This window comes from Pleurodeles waltl, chromosome 6, assembly GCF_031143425.1.
Source record: "Pleurodeles waltl isolate 20211129_DDA chromosome 6, aPleWal1.hap1.20221129, whole genome shotgun sequence".
Classification (NCBI taxonomy): domain Eukaryota; kingdom Metazoa; phylum Chordata; class Amphibia; order Caudata; family Salamandridae; genus Pleurodeles; species Pleurodeles waltl.
Genome location: NC_090445.1, coordinates 1,334,042,805 through 1,334,065,364, shown reverse-complemented (window position 1 = coordinate 1,334,065,364; position 22,560 = coordinate 1,334,042,805).

The window sequence follows — 22,560 nt, the reverse complement described above, 5'->3', positions numbered from 1 at the left end:
TTTCAGTGTGCCATGCAGCATGTGATCTTCCTCTCATCATGGAAGAAGATCAGGAAAGTGTACTCTTCCTCTGTGTGGAAGGGGTGTATTTAGAGCATCCCTTCCAAAAGAAACTCATTAAGGAATGTATCAGTGTTTTGCAACAAAAAGCCAGTCGAAAAACATTCACATTTTATGGACTCCCAAAAGGAGGTGCTAACCTATTCACAAAGGGAAGAGGACCCCAGCAGAGCACCAACCCTATAATGGCATTCAATCATAGTGAGTCACTATTGTTGACCTAATACATGAATATTGATGAGTCATGTTGATACCCACCATGATCTAGAAGTTTGGTACACAGGACTGTTCACAAAAATATTTCCCCTTCGCAAAAGGACAGTGTGCAACTTGTGTCAGCTCTTTCTGAATGGAAATTTTGTGCAAGGTCCTGGGTTCCCTATCATAGACCTCTTGTTACTAGTTTATTTCAGGACTGAGTGGTTTTCAGGATAGGTTCTTCTTTGAGGCTTAAAGTACAGTAATTGTCTTATTTGGGTCAAGACGTTATTTTTCCAGAATTCATGTCTATCCCTTCCATTGTAGAAAGGAACAGATTGCGTTCAGTCCTTAGATGTGAGAAGAGCTATTTTGATTTATTGGGAGCAGCATCTTTCTTGAGAAGGGTAGATTCTTCATTAACTTTGGTCCACGTAGGAGAGAGTAGAACCCACCAACACTTTCTTGTAGGTTGGTGTCAGGGCTGCTAATAAGATAACTAACAGGACGAGTTTGCTCTTCCTGTGACAAAATAGCTCTAGAGGAGGATTTTAGTATATGCATGGAAGCACCTAACACTCTGGTAGGAGAAGGACAAGATAGAAGCTTAGGATGTAGTAGGGGGGATAGACTGGGATTTGAACACTGTACTCAAACTGGGTAATGCCTGCAAAGACAAAGTTAGACAAGCAAGACATATGCTTGTTGTAGAAACACCAGGAAGGCAGCAGAAAGCGCAAACCAGAAGAATGCTAGACAAACTGTCACACATTATAGTTCCATGAAAAGTGACCTCTCTGCGAGGGAAAAGATCTTACAATAAGGCAAGGTATAGTTATTATCTCAGAGTCTTGGAAGACACCCAGACGATCTTATGGTAAAATGGCACTGGGTGAAACTCTGTGCCACATGCACCAAGCCATAGTAGCTCTGAGGAGTTAAGTGTGACTTGTTTGCGGAGGGATCATAACCAAGGGGACTTCTTGGTGACTGCAAGGCCTCCTCCCTTATCATTTGTGCTGGCCACATGATAAATGGGATAGCGTGTGGGAAGAAGGAAGTCTAGGATGTGGGATTATGTTGGGATGAACAATGCTTCTATGATTAAGAGGGTATCAAGCCTGAGATAGGAGATGAGGTCTGTGATGCCTGGTACATGGAATATAGCAGACATGTGTTAATGAGCATGTGGTAGTTAATGGGATATGTACAAGATTGGGTACATTTGCTGTGCACTGCATACCACTGGGTACATTTGTTGTGCAAATGGTATGCAAGTATCTGGGTTATCTAGAGCGGGGTGTAATTGTGGGATTTGGTTGTATGGGATGCTGGGTAATGCACATAACCATACCTATTACCTTCTAGGTTTTACTAGAACTGGTCTTCTGGTTTAATGACCAATCTGGCATTAAAAGCCACAAACAGGCAATGCATTTGCCTATGTAGGACCTTTGCTGGGGATTTGAGAAGTGATGTCACTTCCTATACAGATGGATGATGGGAAATCTAGCAGAGTCACTTCCTGCGCAGATAGATGATGGAAAATTATGGGCCTCATTACAACTTTGGCGTGCGGCAAGCGCCGCCCGCCAAGTTGTAACCGCCGTGCGGAATCTAATGCCCATTTTGACATCCCTGCTGGGCCGGCGGGTGGAAATCGAGTTTCCGCCGGCCCAGCGGGGATGTGGGCCGCAAAATGTGAGCCGGTTCCAAATGGAGCCAGCGGTGTTGCGGCCGTGCTACGGGTGCAGTTGCACCCGTCGTGCTTTTCACTGTCTGCATAGCAGACCCCCAGGGGCCCCGCGACTCCCCGTACCGCCTCCCCGTACCGCCAGCCTTTTCCTGGCGGTTAAAACCGCCAGGAAAAGGCTGGCGGTCGGGGACTCGTAATACCCTGGGCAGCGCTGCTAGCAGCGCTGCCCATGCGGATTATCACCACTGGGGCAAATGTGGCGGTTGTAATGACCTCGGAAGCACCGCCAGCCTGTTGGCAGTGCTTCTGTCATTTCAGCCCTGGTGGTCTTGTACCGCCAGGGTTGAAATGACCCCCTATGTCCTCTTGTTTGTCTTCTTCTTTTAAAAATTGTTTTGGCAGGAAAGCAGTGAGGTTACTTCTGTGCAACTGGATGATGGGCCATTCAATGATGTTATGTTATATGGATTTGTAAAGTGCACAAAAAAGGCTTCATTTTATGTTATATGTATTTGTAAAGTCCACAAAAACTCACAAGGGTATCCTAGCCCTGAGCAGGTGTGTGTGCCCCACCTGCCTAGGGTAGACTGGTTAATTGAAAAGCGTGGTCTGCAGCTTCTTGCAGACTTCAGGAAGAGAGGTCAATGCTCTGATGTACAGTGGTAGGACATTCCACACTTTAGGAGCAGTGTAACAGAATGTCCATCCTCCTAATATAGTTCTGTGTAGGCACAGGATGTGTGTGCGTAGGAGCGCGGGCAAGAAGAGTTGTATTAGTTGTTGGTGAAAGAAGATGGGACTATTCAGGTGGTGATAAGTTGTATAGTGCCTTGAATGAGTGTGTGTGAGGAGTCTGAAATGAGCATGTTTGCTTCTCAGGTGCCGGTGGAGCACTGTGGGGTGTGGTGTGATATAAGTTCTCTAAGGGACGTTGAGGATGAGATTGGCTGATCCTGACATAGAGGTTGTTCCCGTAGTACAACTTGCTGGTGACTATGACATGAGTGGCAGTTTTTCTGGTATTGGGTAGTAGCCATTTAAAGATCTTCCTCAGAATTTTTGGGGGTTGGAATCAAGATGCAGTGACTGTGCTGACTTGTGCAGTCATTCCCATTTTTGTTGACGATGATTCAGAAGTTCCTGGCAAGGGTGTGGGTCCCAGTTTCCCCGGCCATCAGTTGGACCCCTATGAAGAGCTGTTCCTGTCCAAGAACACTACTTGTGGCTTGTCATTGTGCTTGAAACTGAAGTCTTTCAACCAGTTAGCTACTTCTGTCATGCATGTGGTGATTCTTTGCATTGGGGGTTTTTGTCAGAGAGGGTGATTATGAGTTGCATGTTGTTGGCATAGTAGAGTATGTTCATGTTGTGTGCCCGGACCATGCTGGCCACAGGGATCACATGTGCTTTTCAAAGGGTGGAGTGATAACCTTGTGTACTATCCGTTAAGATGGAACAGATCCACTGGAGGGCAGATCCTTGGTGCCACTCTTTTTCAGTTTCCTGATGAGAATGGGGTGTGAGACTGTGTCACATGCTGCAGAGAGATCCAAGAGAATGAGGGCTGCTGGATCTCCTCTTTAAAGGATCATGCAGATGTCATCTGGGACGGTGATGAGTGCTGTTTCTAAAATGTGATTGAGTCTGAATACGGTCTATGTGGAATCGAGGGGCTGGTGGTTGCTGAGGTGGTCGGTGAGGCATCAGTAGATTAGATTCTCTAAGACCTTGGCCGAGTATGGTAGGATGGGAATAATGTTGTTTCGTGTGCATGGGAAATCCTGTAGTCAACATTTCTGTGCAGATGGATGATGGGAATCTAGTGGTGTCACTTCCTGTGCATATAAATGACAGGAAAAACAGGACCAAATAAAATAGAAATAGAATAGAGGAGAATGTAATAGAGCAGGAAGCACTGAATATACCTGAACTGTGATCAGTGAAAAGCAGGAGTGGATTCTAAGAAAAGAAACAGGACTATACTCAAAGTCTGTAGATATAGGAATACTAAAACATAGAAAGAGGAAGCTATGCAGAAACAAGGGCAGGAGGAGAACTATGCACAGCAGGGAACACTAGAATCCAACACTTAGAATTGTCACTTTCAAAGAGGCAGGGCAGACAGTGTGCACCCAGAACTAAAACATTGGCATACAAAAAAGACAGAAGCAGTAACAAAAAGGAAGACAAACTGGTAAGCTAAGAGGCAAAACAGAAAATGGAAAAAAAGTAATAGGTAAAAACAAGGCCAACACAATCAAAGTGCAAGCGGGAAAGCAGAGCAACAAAACACAGTTTGTTCAAGCTGATCCTCAGATGTGAAGACCAATGTGAGCCACTGCATACTGAGCTCAATGGGCTGAAATAGCTGGAAGCCCAGAGGAGAGGCACAATGGCTGGTAGTGATCCACATGTGAGCAGTGCTGGACTGGTCTTTCAGGCAGTCTGAAATTGCCAGAGAAACCAGCTTAAAAGAACAAGTATTGGGATGTGTATTAAAGACACTGTCATATCCCACAGGCCTGAAAAAGGCCAACACACGTGTCTTTTCAAGTTGGCCTATCAGGCAGTGGCAGCCTGCCAGACTGCCTAAAAGGGCAGTCCAACACTTGGTATTTCTAAACAACCAGGTGCACAGAATCAGAAAATCACCAATGAACAGAACACTGCACTGGAACATGAAGAGGCAAAGATTAGGAAAGCCAAAGGGCGCAAAAGGCAAACAGGGAAACCAGGAGCAATGTTTGCATCAGAGCTGTGTAAGTCAGTGTATCTATAGGAGTGAGAATCAATGATGTTGTGCAGAGCTCCACCTCCAGGGCATTATCTATGCAATGTTTGAGGACAGGATTTAACAAATATACCATAAAACAACAGGATGGTGGTGTGGAAACCGGGAATGGAGTGTAGTGTGAGGTAATGAGTGTTCTGACATCAACAGGTCTAAAGGCAGGATGTCATGGGGCCTTACTGGGTGCATTCTGATGGCAGATGGCAGTACCCTGAGAGTTGGGTTTATTTCATCATTTTTACAGCCTATGCAATAAATCACATTCCCTGTCCTGTTGGTGTTCAAAGGAAGTCAACTAGAAGCATGGCCACATCTTGGGTAGAGGTTCTGGGTATATCCATTGTAGCAACTTGTCAGGCTGCTATTTGGGCAGTCCTTTCTACCTTTGTGAATCAGTATTATATTCTTTGTGTACTGATTTAAGATACAGTGATGTTGGTTCCATGAGTCTTTCAGCTGAGTTGTAATGTATTTTAATTTCTTCACATCGCTGAATAAAGCTTTCATACATGGTGCATCAATGAATGTTTTATGTGCTTAGCTTAAGGTGAATATTTCTGTTTACTAGAAATGCACTGGTTTTCTTCTGGTGTTCCTTAGGAGTGTAATGACTGGAATGAGGGTGTCAGTGAGGAGGTAATGTTTCAATTAGTTACTAAGTCGAGTCTTGCGGGTTAGAGTCGTTGGGACACATCTTTCTAATGGATTATTGCAGAACAAGTGAGTGAGAGTGATTGTCAGGTAGTGAGGTGAGAGTGAGTGAGAATGGGTGAAATTCACTGTCAATGAATATGAGCCGGTGAGAGGAAGTGAGAATGAGTGAAAGAAAGAGTGACTGCAAGTAAATGAGAGGGTCACAGGGTAAGAATGAGAGAGTATAATTGTCGGTGAGAATGAATGAATTAGAATATGTGAGATGAAGTTAGAATGAGTGAGGGTAAGCATGAGTGCTAACGAGTATGAATGAGAAAGTAAGAGGGAGTCAGAGTAAGAGTGTGTGAGAGTGAGATGATGTGAATGAGTGAAAATGACTGAGTGGGAGTATGAGTGAATGCATGAATGTGAGTGAGAAAGAATGAGGGAGCATATGTGAGTGAGTTTGAAAGAGAGTGTGCTGTGAGTGAGAATGAATAAATGAGTGTGAATGAGAATGAGGGTGAGTGAGTGGATGTGAGTGAACATGAATAATAACATTGTAAATTTACTTGTGGTTCTACCTTTAGCCCTGCTACACTGAAGGTAAGTACTTGCTTTTAGTGGCAATCATAAAAAATACGGGCTGGCATGCTGGATGTGTATGAGTTGGCTGCGACTATGACTTGGTAGAATGTGTTAGGCAGGTCCTGCTCTGAGGACATGAGCTTACACCTCACAGTAGATAAGCTGGCCTCCAGGTTTCTCAGAGCTGTCACCCATTGCCCATTCATGATGATCCCCTGTACAGGGCTTTTGGTATCCATCTGAGAAACTGGAGTCACCTCTGTCTATTCCCCAAAGCTAACTGGGACCGCTTTCTCCCTGAGTGCTACACTTGCCAAGTGTCTGCCCACCGGTGGGTGACTTTGCCCCCTTGGGTCATTTAGAGTCACCCTTGGAGTGTCCATACTTGCAGCACTCTGTGCATTGGGGAAACTAACCTCACTGTTTGCTTGTCAAAAAATCCCTTCTTCTTTGGGTCAGACATGAGACTTGTTATCACAGTTCCCTTGTCAATTATTTTTGGGGCCTTTTTAGAACTCCTTACTATTAAGATTCCCCCCTTCTCTTTCTTCTACATGAACCCCTGACCATCTTTATGTGAATCTTGCCTAGGTAAATATTTGGACACTCTGATGCTGGCCCAGAGGTTTGCTCCTCAGCAAGCTTCCTGGGGTCAGTTAGCTTACTGTCGACTAGGTGCTGGCATAGCTCTGGAAGACAAATACAGAGGATGTACTCTCTCAAACTTAAGCTGTACAACCCACTGTAGTCAATAACGTTGATGCCAAGCACCCAGTCATTCAGTGCTTTTTAGAATAGTCCAGAAAATGTACTGAGGCCTGGTTGAGGAGCTGCTTCTGACTGTCCCTGGACTTCTGGAGGTAATTTTCAGGGGTCATTTCAATCTTAGCAATCAATATGGCTTTCATGATGGTGTACCTGGTTTGGTCCCCAACCACTAAAGTATGAAGAGTATCCCACCCCACAGTAGGTATTTGTTTCCACAACCCACACCCCCAGTGCTCTTCATGGATCTTGTAAACTCTCAGGTCTACCTCATAAGCAGAAGACCATTTGTCAATATCATCCCCACCATATTTCTAAGCATCAGGTCCTTGGGCATGCTGACCTTTTTGTCTCTTTCAGACACTGCAGTTATAGTGCCACCAATACTGCCAGAATCTGCCTCTTTTTCTTTTGGTTCCAACTCCTTAAGGCTCCTTTACTGAGCCAAATGCTCAAATGACAGTTTTGCCTCCATTGCCCCAGGAATGGGGTTCCTGAATGGGGGATAAAGTCTCAAGCAAACCCTAAATTACCCTGTACTCTACCCTCGGTAGCTTGGAACAGAGCAGTCAAACTTAGCTCTGAGGCACTGTGTAAAGTATTTGTGCAATACTTCAAACAGTAACACAGTGACAACACATTGCAAAAGGAGCCCACAACAAATTTATAAAAAAGAGCAATTTTTAGTAAATAGAACAAGTTGAAAGCAACTAAACTCCAATCAGTAGAACCGAGGATAACCAATTTGAAAGATTTCAGTAAAAATAGCACCAATAGGCATAAAGTAGCAATTGTGGATATCTGGTCATGCCGCACTGGCACAAAGTCACAAGTTCAGGCGAATGCGATGGAGTGCGGCCAAGTGCAGGTACTCAGTTACGCTTGCTGAACAAAGTACCTTCGATTCTGGTTTGCGGCGCATTTTGAGGATCCGTGTTGAAGACGCTTCAGGCAGCCAAAGCCACGTGTTGGTTCAGAACTGCTGCGAGGCTGAGTTGAAAAGTCCTATTGTGTGGTCATTGATGATCCTGTCATTGAGGGGTTGTGATCTGAAGTCTGGAGTCAGGGTGCATTGTGCAGTCGGGGTGATGCATCACTTCTGAGGAGCTGTGGGGCGGAGTCTAGTGTCATTAACTACGCTGCCGTTGAAGAGGCATGCAAGAGCTTGTGCCGAGCATGCATTGTGAAGTGGCGGTACTGACGCTGCAATGGACTACAATGCAATGCAGGTCTTTGCGGCAGCTCCAATTCATGCAGTTGCAGCAATCGGTTGGTTCTGCTCGGGGTTGCACCACACAGCAGAGAAAATGTGTTGGTTCTGCAGGATCCATAGAGGCTGCCAGAGCATCTTAGGCCTACTTCCAAGGGTCCAAGGCTGTGGTGGCTCCACTTGTCAGGATAGGCTCACAGATGGCAGAGTCCAGATGCAAGGATTGCTAGAAACCTGTTATTTTCCTGAGGCTTCAAATCAGGAGGCCAGCAATCTAGCCCTTGGAGTCACTCTGGGTTCTGCGTTAAAGAGATGTAGGTCTAGTCCTTTTGACCCAGGCAAGCGGGCATCAATCAGCAGTTCAGCACAGAGAGGCAGAAGCACAGTAAGGCAGAAGTCCAGCAGGGCAGCAGTCTGGCAGAGTGGGAGTTCTTCAGCAGCTCTGGGTAATTCTTCCTGGAAGAGTATCCAAAGGTCCAGAAATGAACTGAATAGTTGGTGTCTGAGGTCCAGTATTTCTTCACAGTTGTGCCTTTGAAGTGGGTAAGAAGTTTCTCGAGGTTTCCCTTAGAAGTCCTCAGGCATCCTGACTTCCCTGACCTGGCACCAGCCTAACTACAGGGAATATGCATCCCTTTGTGTGGAGGCAGGACACAACCTAATCAAGTGTAAGTTGGGCTGTGCCCAGCTCCACCCTCCCATCCTGCCAGTGATGGCCCATCCAGGCACACCTAAGTTCCCTATTGTTTGTGACTGTCTAGAAGGAATACACAAAGCCTGTCAGCTACACCTAGTCACGTGACCAGAGACAGGCTACAGGCATTAAATGGCTAAGGCAGAAAAATATCATCTTTTTAGAAGTAGCATTTACAAAACTTTAATTTAAAATCCAAATTCAACATAAGTTAGGATTATAAATGTGGATTTCAGAGACACCAAACATGATCTGCGTACCTATTTCCATTTAGATATTACACTTATAGAATGTAATAAGGTAACTCCAATGTTGTGCTTTCGGAGATGTAGGCCTTGCAGTAGGAAAATACTAATTTAAGACTTTTTCTCTACCAGAACATGAAAAACTTAAAAGTATATGTCCTACTTTTAAATAAACTGAAGTTTGCTTCTGAGCTGTCCATGGCCTACCCTGGGGATAACCTACATGTAGTAAAAAGGACAATTTGGGACTGGCAAAAGAGTTTAATTTGCCAGGTGGAAGTGGCAGTTAAAACTGCATTCACAAGCTGCCATGGCAGGCCTGAGTCATGTTTAATTGTAGATAAGATTAATGGCCCTCATTATGACATTGGCGGTAAATCCCCCTTACCGCCACTTTGACTGCTGTCAACATACCACCGCCACCTCGGATATCCGTTCACCGTATTATGACACACACACACCAATCCGTCACCATTCAGCCACAGACACGAGTCCACCTCACCAAGGTTCAGTGATAAACTAGCAGTATCCAAACATACACCAGAACAATGCCCATCACATTATGACCCACGAATCACCACAGCGGACATTCAATGGCGGTAAGCCATTGGCGGTACATGCTGCTGCACTCAAAATACACACACACACAAAACAACACCACATTGGTCAATGAGAAGAACACACACCTGACACCCGTACACACACCTACATCACTATAAAACACACACCCACATTACCCACAACCCTTTACCATTGCCAACCATTGGCACAAGACAGACACCACCACTACAGACAAAACCAGAGCCACACACCACCTACACCTATACACCACCCACATACCCCACATCACACACCCCAGCACATCACCTGACACACCCTCACCCACATACCTCACACAACACCCATGACACCACAAAGACACCCCAGATTCTCAGAGGTGGAGCTAAGGGTCATCGTGGAGGAAATCATCAGGGTAGAGCCTCAGCTATTTGGAGCCTAGGTGCAGCAGATACCCATTGCTAGGAAGATGGAGCTATGGCAGAGGATCGTGGACAGGGTCAACGCCGTGGGACAGCACCCTAGAACAAGAGACGACATCAGGAAGAGGTGGAACAACCTACGGGGAAGATACATTCCATAGCAGCAAGACACCAGCTTGCTATCCAGAGGACTGCCGGTGGACCCCCACCTCCGCCCCCACAACTAACAGCATGGGAGGAGCAAGTCTTGGCAATCATGCATCCTGCGGGCCTGGCCGGAGAAGGAGGAGGACTTGACTCTGGTAAGTCAACTCTATACTGCTAATCGGCCCCTGCTTCCTGCATGCCATCACAAACCCCCACCCTCACCCTCACTCCCATCACTCCACCACCTCCCAAACACCCAACCATCACATCCCACCCATCCCAATAGCTAGCCCTGCCTGCACCACCAATGCATGGGCATTACTCACAGCCCTATGCACACTAGAGAGAATCATCTAGTCCACCACATACCGACCTACACAACTTAAACCTGCCAGGGCAAATACAAACAAATAGGGCAACCCACCAAACACTCAATATGTTACACACAGAAACAATAACACAGAATTTACAACCCCACGGGTATCCCAGCCAATGTCAGCGGAGAAGAGGTGCCAGAACTATCCAATCCCCCAACTGAAGAGGCACACAGTAATGAAAGCAACTCTGGTCGCCAGGATCTGGATGACCAACCTTGCCCATCAGGGCCCTCTGGACAGTCGGTTACCCAGGCCGAGTCACACACCACCACAGAGCCTCCCCCATCAGGAAACACCACCATAGCACCTACCCAGCATACCCATACCTCTGTCCTCAGGACACATCAAGCAGCAGTGTGCCTACCAACATTCTCAGGATATGCTGGGCCAGATCCTGGACAACATGCAGGAGAACAGGCGGCTGCAGGAGGGACAGTACCATGGGATCAGGGAGGACTTGCAGGCCATCAACACCACCCTTATGAGGGAGGCAGTCTCACACCAGCGGGCCCCTGCAACTAGCCAGACATCTGAACTGGCTTCCACCTCTGCTGCCGCTAGTGGACAGGAGGCTCTACCACAGGACCAACAGGCCACCAGCACCCCTGCAGAAGGTAAACCACCCCGCAAACATTCCCTGCAATCCAGGCAGAAGCCAGAGACTATTGCCAATACCCCGGCCAGGAAATGAGACTCTCCTGATTGTCACCCTTGTGTCCCACCCTGTCACCCTGTCCACCATGAACTGCCATTGCTCCCCTTCCTATGTCCCCTTGGACAATGCACCTGTGCTACAAACAGACTGGAACAATACCCTGGACTTTCCCTTATCATCACCCCATTCCATTGCACTTGCCCCTCTTCTTCTTAGCACTTCAATAAACACCCTTGAAAAAACAAACAAATATGGAGCTTGTAAACATTTTTAAGTATGTATTTGTTTAACCAGGTTCAAACATTGCAATTCAACTGTACAGTAATGTTCACATAGGAAAGACCTGTAGTTTCCAGCAGTGATCACCACGGGAGCGATAGTGGGGCACCAACATCTACAAAATGAATTGCCAAAGTGTACAATGAGTGGGCTTAGAAGTGGTAAATAACAGCATGCCAGTGACAAAGATAATCTAATGAATGACAATAAAATGTGAAGTAACACTGTCTTACCTGTGTGTTACTGGATGTATTGTCATATCACTGCTGTTCTGTTGTCCTCATCCTCTTCCGCCTCATCCTCACTGTCTACAGGGTCCATGCTGCCACATAGCCATCTCCAGCCTCCTCTTCCTGTAGAAAAGGGACATGGCATCTCAAGGCAAGGTTGTGCAACATGCAGCATGCCACGATTATCTGGCAGACCTTCTTGGATGAGTGGAACAGGGATCCACCAGTTAGGTGGAGGCACCTGAACCTGGCCTTCAGGAGGCCAAAGGTTCATTCGAGTATCCTTCTTGTTCGCCCATGTGCCTCATTGTAACGTTCTTCTGCCCTTGATCTGGCATTCCTCACAGGGGTCAGCAGCCATGAAAGGTTTGGGTAACCAGAGTCACCTGCAAATATCAAGGGACAACATTTAGCCACACACTATCCTATATGGTCCACACCATACCCATACACCAACATATACTGGGTGGGAACCAGAGCTCACCTAATAGCCACACCCGGGGCTTCTGTAGTTGGGCCATCACATTTGGAATGATACTATTCCTCAGGATAAAGGCATCATGCACAGACCCAGGATACTTAGCATTGACATGGGAGATGCCAAGCACACCATCTGGACATTCATGGAGTGGAAACTCTTACGATTTCTGAACACCTGTTCATTTTGCCAGGGGGGGGGACAAATGTAATATGAGTCCCATCAATGACATCAATTATGTTGGTGATATGTCCCATTGCATAGAAGTCAGCCTTCACTGTGGCCAAATCCTCCACTTGGGGGAAAACAATGTGGCTGCACATGTGTTTAATCAGGGCAGACAACACTCGGGTCAGTATTATTGAGAACATTGGATGTGACATTCCTGCTGCCAAGCCCACTGTCACTTGGAAAGAGCCAGTTGCCAAGAAATGGAGCACAGATAGGACTTTCACAAGAGGGGGGGATGCCAGTGGGCTGACGCATAGCAGATATCAGATCAGGCTCCAGTTGGGAACACAGCTCTGTGATTGTGGCCATGTCAAGTCTATCGGTGAGGATAATGTGCCTGTCCTCCATTGTTGCCAAGTCAACCAGGTGTCTGTACATGGGATATGTCTCCATCTCCTATTTATCCGCAGCGGTTGCAGTCTAAGGGACAAAAGAGTGAGGAACAGGTCACAAACTGAACATTAGAGCCACAACAGTACAATGCATGATGTTTACTTGTAGTGGTTAAGTGGGATTGTCCTCTATGTCCAATTTTTACCTGTGATGCTGTTATTATCCAGGGCCTACCCCACCCTCCTAAAATGGCATCCGCCTGTCCTGTGTGGAGGGACAGGTGGAAGTGAGGTAATTCCACAGACTTTGTGCGCCGTTGCAGTAGGCAGTCGGGAACCGCCATGCAATTCCTCATTGGTTAACATTGGGCCCTAAGGGATACAGTGGCCAATGGTGATCTACGCCAGCAGTGACGGTATGCACCACCGGGGACGTGACCGCCATTTTCTATCTGATCACACACTTGCGACCTGACATTTCAACAGGAGAGGACCTACACTGCATGTGCTGCTGTGACCTGTGTCTGGAACATACCATGGCCGGTGTTACTGGGGAAAGGGCCCCTGCCTTCACCTCGGCGGAGTTGGAGCGACTGGTGGATGGGGTCCTACCCCAGTACGGACTGCTGTATGGGCCTTCAGACCAACAGGTGAGTACACTGCGGGCACGATGCATGTGGCATGAATGCATGGGGTTGTGTGTGTGAAGGTGTTGTGTGGGGGGGTGGGTGGATGTCCCCTTGGTGGCGTACAGCTTGTACGCTGGGCCATGTGTGTGTAAATGGTGATGTGAAGGGATATGGTGGGCCATATGTGTAACAGGCAGGACGGTCTGACTGATACTATTTCCTGTGTGTATTGCCTCTGCAGATCAGCGCCCATCAACAGAAGGGTATATGACATGCCATCGCCAAGGACGTAAGGATCCTGGGGGTCCACGGCAGGCAGAGCACTCACTGTCGGAAACGGTGGGAGAACCTGAGATGCTGGGCATTGAAGACAGCGGAGGCCCAGCTTGGGGTGGCCTCCCAACGAGGAAGGGGTGCCCGTCAAACCCTAACCCCCATGATGGTCCGCATACTTGCGCTGGCTACCTGGTGCTGGATGGGTGCTTCAGGGCATCACAGCAGCCACAAGGGGGTGAGTACATTTCCCATCATTACATATAGTAGGGTGGTATCTGAGTTGGGGATGTGGGTCAGTGGGTGCCCCTAGACCATGCTTGACATTGCAGAGTAGGTCCCATGTTGGGCAGGGTTCTGAAGTGATAGTCCTGCTACCTAGCTCGTAGGCATCCACAACTGGTCAGGGCTGGGTGGGTCCCTGGTGTGCTACATTTACCGGTGTGTGCCCCTCCCCATGCCTTTGTGGCTAGCATTATAACTGCTAGTGCAATGCATAGTGCATAGGGCTGTTCCCTGTGTGTGAGGGTGGTGTGTACGCCAACAGTGATGTGGGTGCAGCCATTGACCCTGTGTATCCTTTGTCTCTCTCCCCCCTTTTTGTTTTGTCACCCTGTCCTTATGTGCATTAGCATCATCTGGCGGAGGAGCAGAGGCACCGTTGATGAAGGGAGCTACAGCCCACAGGACCCAGGAGGCAGAGTCCATTGATGGTGAGGGCACCAGTGGGACGGAGGGGAGCACCACAGCGAAGACTGGAGGGGACCGTTCGGACACAGATACCTCCTCCAATGGAAGCTCCCTGTTGGTGGCGGACACCTCTGTGCCCACCCCAGCTACAGGTACAGCCACCATCCCCCCTACCAGCACCGCCCTCCCAGCAGCCCCTCATCGAGTTGCCCATGCCTGCTCACCCAGGAGAGCGGCCATCTCCTTCTCCCCAGGCACCTCAGGCCCTGAACCAGTGAGCCTTGCTGCCCTGAGTGACGAGGTTATTGACCTCCTGTGATCCATCTCTGCGGGGCAGTCAACCATTGTGAATACCATCTGTGATGCTATTAATTGTGTTTGACCAATGACTTCGTGTTTCACCACTGCGCATATTAGTTGCTCAATGTTCACCAGTAGCACATTATGGGGGTCATCACGACCCTGGCGGCCAGTGGTAACGTGGCGGAATTGCCACGGCCATATCGCCGGCCCCTCCAATATCCCGCCAGGATTCTGCAAGCACCGCTGCCCTGGGGATTATGAGTCCCCGACCGCCAGCCTGTCCGTGGCGGTAGACACTGCCATTGAAAGGCTGGCGTTAAGGGGACTTGGGGTGCCCCTGAGGGCCCCTGCACTGCCCATGCACTTGGCATGGGCAGTGCAAGGGCCCCCAGGCATAGCCCCGTTGCGGATTTCACTGCCCGGATTTCAGGCAGTGAAATGCAAGATGGGTGCTACTGCACCCGCTGCACATCAGCATTGCCGCCGGCTCTATTACGAGCCGGCAGCAATGTTGATGCGACATTTCCGCTGGCCCAGCAGAAATGTCATAATAGGGAGCCAGGAATACCCCCGGCAATGGCGGTATTCTGTCTCCCGTGGCCCTGGCGGTCTTTTTAAAAGACCGCCGAGGTCGTAATGACCCCCTATATGTTTTGTTTAGTTTAGCTGCCTATTGGTTTTGACATGGCATTAGCCATCACATTCTGTATTCAGTTTAGCTGCCTACTGGCTTAAACATGGAGTTAGCCATTTCACTCTGTATTCAGTTTAGCTGCCTATTGGGTTTGACATGACATTAGACATCACGGGCCATATTTATACTTTTTGACGCAAAACTGCGCCAACGCAGTTTTGCGCCAAAAAAATTAGCGCCGGCTAACGCCATTCTGAAGCACCATGCGGGCGCCGTATTTATTGAATGACGTTAGCAGGCGTTAGCCGCCGGCGCTGTCTGGTGTGCGTTAAAAAAAACGACGTACACCAGGCAGCGCCGGCGTAGGGGGAAAATGGAGTATGGGCGTCCAGTCAGGCTGAGGCAAAAAAATCGCCTCAACCCGATTTGCGCCATTTTTTTACGACTCCCAACCCCCATTGAAATGACTCCTGTCTTAGCAAAGACAGGAGTCATGCCCCCTTGCCCAATGGCCATGCCCAGGGGACTTCTGTCCCCTGGGCATGGTCATTGGGCATAGTGGCATGTAGGGGGGCACGAATCAGGCCACCCTATGCCACAACAAAAATTTTAAACAAATACTTACCTGAACTTACCTTAATGTCCCTGGGGTGGGTCCCTCCATCCTTGGGTGTCCTCCTGGGGTGGGCAAGGGTGGCAGGGGGTGTCCCTGGGGGCAGGGGAGGGCACCTCTGGGCTCATTCTAAGCCCACAGGTCCCTTAACGCCTGCCCTGACCCAGGCGCTAAAATCCGGCGCTAATGCAGGTTTTTTAGACCCGCCCACTCCCGGGCGTCATTTTTGCCCGGGAGTATAAATACGACGCATATGCATCGGAGTCATTTTTTAAGACGGGAACGCCTACCTTGCATATCATTAACGCAAGGAAGGTGTTCACGCAAACAAATGACGCTAACTCCATGAACTTTGGCGCTAGACGCGTCTAACGCCAAAGTATAAATATGGAGTTAGTTTTGCGTCGAATTTGCGCCGAAAAAAACGACGCAAATTCGGCGCAAACGGAGTATAAATATGCCCCCACATTTGATATTTAGGTTAGCTGCCTATTGGCTTTAGCGTGGGGTTAGACATTGCAGTTGAGACATTGCAGATGAGCTGTGTTTTTCCAAGCTGGGTTTTTTCCACATTGTAGACCAAGCAGTGTTGTTCAAACCAGACCTTAGCTGATAAGAGCATGTAGATTATGTGTTTACCTCGCAATCCAGTCTGAGTGCGAGGGAGCTTGGGAGAATTGGCCACTGTCCAAGTTTCTTCGGTTCTCACACTGAGTTTGCTTTTAAGGATGACTCTGGGCTACAGCAGGGGTAGATTGAATCTGCTTGACTTCAGACAGGAACGTAGACATCAGTTGCCTGTCTCCTGTTTGGGTAGAAAATCTCTTTCTCGCAGTTGACAAGAGTCATCAACTTGCAGACCCCAGAAAGATGAAGCTGAGCTATAGGCCTTACGGTGATGAATTTTGACTTTTATGCTTTGCTTTGAAGTTATGCTATAATATAATCACATATTATTGCTGTGTACATTGCAGCTGAGAAGTACTTTGACATATTTTGCGTTAAGTGCTGCGACTACTTTTGAATGTGTGCTTCCAATCTACTAATTTTGTCTCTCAAGAACCTTGCGGTGAAGTCAGAAGTGCATTCCAGTGAAGTTCTGTAAGCTCGGTTATGAGAAAAGGGAAGGAAAGCAGAACACCATCCAGGGGCTGGCAGTCCAGATGCAGCAGATTAATGCATTCCTGGAGGGCATTCCCACTGGTTTGGCGGCCCAACAGAAATCAATCCAGGCTCTGGCATCCTCTCTGATGGCAGTCATTGTCCCTGTTTACACCCTCACCCCCTCCAACTTCCTCTTCCCAATCTCATTCCCATCAACCCCAACTTATATCAAACACATAGGCAGATGAGCATGCACACAAGACAACACACAAGAGTGGCACAGGCAAGCACAAGCACCACACATCATCCCACAGGCAATCACACAAACACCATCCAGATGCAGACATACCAACATCCACAATTACCACTGTGTCCCTCTCTTCCTCCTCCCTTCCAGTTCCATCTACACTCACACCTGCATGCACTACATCCTCATCCACTACCAGCATAACCACCACACCTAGCAGAACACACACCTTACTGGCAGACACCTCTACAACAGCCATGTGCACGTACCCTTTGTCCTCTCCCACTGTGTCTGTCCCACCCCTTCCCACGGCACACAAACGCAAGCTCTCAGGCAGGCAACAGCCGTCCACCTCACAACAGCATCCAGCCCATGTACCTGCACCCAAACACAGCCTCCTACAACCACTCCCTCTTCCTCCACTCCCAAACCTTCTCCCTCTCCCTGCCCCAATGTCCTTAAGATGTTTTTGCTCTCCACCATTGACCTCTTCCCTACACCCCCCATCCTTCACGTCTGCCCAGGGTGTCAAAAACCCAGGCAAGCACCTCAGCCACCCAGTCCACGGGCCCAGTAGTCTCTACACCCACTCGTGGTGGGAAAGGATTCAGCACACCTGTGTAGAGGGTGAAGGAGCCTACACCAGGCAGCCTCAAGGAAAGGGTGCCCGCCCCAGCTGCAGGTCGGAAGACCAAGGAGCCAGCCTCAGCTGCTGCCAGGAAGGGCAAGGAGATAAGCCCCAGCTGCTGCCAGTAAGGGCAAGGAGCCAGCACCAGCAGGCAGGAAGGACAAGGTGCCTCTTGAAGGGACTCAGACGGAGCCCCTACCACCAACCATGGTTGTGCATCCGTCCAAAGCTGCAGGGGACGTCCTGGAGCCTCCCTCCACCACCACCAGTGGGCAGCCATCTAAGGCTGCAGGGCTTGGGCTGGAGCCTCCCCCCACCACCACCAGCAGCACCACCAGTGGGCAGCCATCCGAGGTTGCAGGGGTTGGGCTGGAGCCTCCCCCCACCACCACCAGCAGCACTGCCACCACCAGTGGGCAGCCATCCTAGGCTGCAGCGGATGGGCTGGAGCTTCCACCCACCACTACCAGCAGCAGCACCATCAGTGGGCAGCCGTCTGAGGCTACAGGGGATGGGCTGGAGCCTCCCCCTACCAGCAGCAGCAGAACCACTACCACCACTGAGCAGCCGTCACTGCCGGCAGATGGTATATAGTCCTGACTCCATGGGCTGCTGTGCGGCCTGCCCACTGCAAATCCAGTGTGCATGACACCCACCTGAGAGACTGTGACCTTGCACTCCCCAGGATCAAGAGCACAGGGCACTTTGCCCCCTCCAGCACCAGTGGGTAACACACCAACCAACCCCAGCCTCCCCAGGATCAAGAGCACAGGGCATGTTGCCACCTCCAGAACCAGTGGGTAACACACCCACCTGAGAGACTGTGGCCTTGCACTCCCAAGGATCAAGCAAACAGCATGTTGCCCCTCCAGAGCATGTGGGCAAGTCACCCACTTGAGAGACTGTGGCCTTGCACTCCCCAGGACAGAGCAATGGGCATGTTGCCCCCTCCAGAACCAGTGGTCTTCTGTCATCTGCCAGCTGACGTGCACCCCGTACCCAGTCCCCATTAGGTGCCTGCCTATTTTCCAACTGATGCCCCTGCAGTGTTTTTTCCGTGTTGCTACAGGTGACAGATGGGGCCTTGGACTTTGGCCTGTATTCCTGTGGCCCACGCACAATGAGGGCTGTTCAGTGTCCCTTGAACTGTACATATGTATATAACAGTTGCATTGCATTTTCGTATTTCGACTGTGTTGATCTTATTACACCCACTTTATCACATTCCTGTTGTCCTTCCATTATTCCTCAGGAGTACGGGGTAAATATGTTATATTACAGCAGCTGTATGTGTACATGGTGTTAGGGGTGGGAGGGTGCGTGTGTGTGTCACTCTCTTTTTCCTCCCCCCCTCCCCTGCATGCTTTTGTGGGTAACAAGACACATTAGAAGGTCAGCACTAGAACTCTAACCTGCTTCACACCGAAAATATCCGGGCGGAGTAGTGACAGCGCAGGCTCTAACAGGCTCTGCATCGTAGCAACAATTTCAAGGTAAAGTGCAAAAAAGTTAAACAATGTAAACACAGCCCACCTGTATTGTTTTAAAAATTCTAAAAAGCGTTATTCAAATATTTTTATAATGCCCCCAATTATAACAGCCCAAAGCAAAAACTATTTCTATTTACAAAGTGCAGTGCTAAGTGAGCGCTTTAGGTGCTCTCAGGAAAGTGGATGCTTCAAACAAAGGCCTTTTGTTCTTTCGTTCTGCACCTTTCAGTCTGCCCAACAGTCACATGGTACTTGGTTCAAACTAAGATTTATCTGTTTAGGTTTAGTAGGAGACTAAAGCTGCAATCCTTTTTTGTAGACAAGGAGCAGGCCACAAATCACAATACAACCAAAAACTAGTGACTTCACTGTTCAGGAATTTGAAACCATCCACTTACTTGCCAATCTGTCATAGGATGATAAAGAGACTTAACTAGCTCATTTGAAGAAACAGCACTCAAATTAGGAATCAATATTTCACACTCTAAAACCAATTCACTTCCAATAAAATCTAGCTTTTCACCAATATTACTACCCAGTAACTCATTTGACTTGTTCTACACAGCAGTGGTTCACGATCTCGAAAGAACACTAAAAATACATGCTCAAGAACAAATATCCCCCATCAAACGTCACTTACAAACAATATAAAGAACTGCAAGAACTCGGTCAAGACAACAATATAATAATAAAGGAGCAAAGGAGGCAGATTAAAGTGGCAATATGGTCATCCTTAACAAACAGGACTACCTTTCGGAAATTTATTGGCAATTTGGAGACAATGCCTGCTACATGAAACTTAAACACAACCCAACCAAGGAGGTCGAAAGAAAATTGGGGGAGCTTCTTAACAGTTGGTACAGCAAGGACCTTTTCACCTTGAAAGAAAAACAGTACCTATACATCAAACATCCAGCTACCTTAACACTATACATATTTCTAAAAATCCCAAAATCCACAAGGCAGGCACCCCACCAAAAGAAAGACCTACTGTTGCCGGAATAGATTTGGTCTGTTCTAATTTGGGAAAGTATATCCTCTGAGAATTTCAAACATTTATGCAGGACTTTTCTACCTACACTAAAGCTATAAAAGATGTTCTTTAAAAACTTGAAAACATCGAGTGTCAACCTGGCTATATCCTTTCCACCAAAGAGGTAGTCTGTTTATATACTTCAATGAAGCACCAGGATAGCATAGAGACGGTAAGGAAATGCCTGGCAACAAGATCTCTACACTAAAAAGAAATCAAATGATCATTGAAATGCTGAAAGTTTACTTGAAAAACAAAACTTTTCTTTTTTAGAGGTGAGTTTCATCTACAACAACAAGGCACAGCAACGGGGGCTCTTTTTGCCCCACTGTATGCCTGTCTTCCAATGAAAGAGGTTGAAAGATATTGGTTATGGAACAAACAATTGGAACATGTCTCCAGTATCATCATCTTCTGGGGACACGGTATACACAACATCTTTCTCATTTGGCAAGGCCTGGAGTCACACTTAAAAAAATTCATCAACAGCTTATCACCAAATAAATGGGGCATCACTGTGACCTACACAATCTCAAAGGAGAAAGTAGAACTCTTGGACCTTACACTATATATCAATAAAAACCAATTACAAAAAGAAAAACGACCGCAGCAAACTCAGTTCTTCACGCTACTAGCTGCAACCCACATGACACCATTACCAACATCCCCACCGAGGGAGTACATAACTGTGAGAAGAAATTGTAACAACAAAAAAGACTATGACCAGAAAGCTACAAAACTCAGAAGATGACTAAGCCAATGGGGATACGAGCCAAGAAATTTGATAAAAATTCAGCAGCTATTTGCAATCACAAATTGGGACTCTCCTCTGCAAAATACTAAGGGCCTTATTATGAGGCCCACCTGCCCTGTGGCGAGGAGACCGGCACAGAGCTGGCAGTCTCCCCCCGGCCCTGTTACGATGTTCCCACTGGGCTGACCGGAGGAAACCTCCATATATGAAGGTTTTTGTTTGTCAGCCCCGTGGAGGCAGTGTGGTGGCATTGGTCTCAGCTTCACAAAGAGTCAAGATCATTGCTGTTGTACAGAGGGGACAACCAGCACTCTTGTAGCAGACAGTGTGCACTCCCAGGGTGCTGGGCGACGGGGGCCGGCACTGCCCACGACATCATTGTTGGCAGTTAATGGGCCCCTCATAACCCTCAGCACTGCCTTTCCACCAGACTTTTCATGGCAGGGACACCACCATGAAAAGACTGGTGGAAAGAGGACTTGAGATCAGCACGGCTGCGCTGAACTCAGTGCTGTCATGGCTGAACTCAGCTCTGACCACCACCAGCCCATAGAGAACCATGTTCCTGTCAGTGGTGGCGGTCTGATGGTGGTCCAACCTCCAGCATCGAAATCCGGCAGTCAGACTGTCAGGGCTACAGTGGTGCGACTGCCACCGTGAATCTGGCAGTCTTTAGACTGCCAGACTCATAATGAGGGCCTTAACATGCTAAGCTCAAACCAGCAATTCCCTTCATTACCAGATATAGCAATGGTGTGAGAAAACAGGGCTGATTGCAGAGGCCCCATAACTTTTTGCCCCCATTTTCCTCTTTTTGCTGGTGTTTTCCTGACTTTGATGGTGCCCTGGGTACTGCTAACCAGTCCCAGGGCCTGTGCTCTGTGTAAAATGGATATGCAAATTAGGCTAATTATAATTGGCTAAGTTAACCTACCTATAAGTCCCTAGTATATGGTAGGGCATGTAGGTTTAGGGACCACAGCATAGGTGGTGCACACCTAGGTGCACTGCTGAGGTGCCCAGTGTCATTTTAAAGGCAGGCCTGCTTTGCTGGCTGCTTTTAAATTAAAGTTATATGCAAATTCGACTTTGGAATAAAAGGTACTTCCAAAGTCTTAAACTACCTTATTTTTACATATACATCACCCCTAAGGTGTGCCCTATGTGCCCCTAGGGCTGGGTGCCATGTAACTATAAGCAGGGACTTTATAAAAATAGATTTATAAGCCCTGGTGAGGTAAAAACAGCCAAATTCGTTTTTCCCTCATTGAAGTAAATGGCCTTCATAGGCTAGAATGGGCAGACTTTATTTTACATTTTAAAGTCTCCTTAAATGTTACATACCAAGAATTTGGTATCAAATTGATTGTTGTAATAAATCCCACAACTTCCAGTTGTTGGATTTAATATAACTTGTCCAGGTAAAAAGTTTAGACTTTACCTAAAAAGTTGCCAATTTCAGCTCTGCATTGTTTTTGCTGCTGTGCTCTGATTGGCCAGCCTGCAGCAGCTTCTGCCAGGCTGCCTTGATGAGGTGTGAAGTGGCCTGACTTCACACAAAGGAATGTGCTTG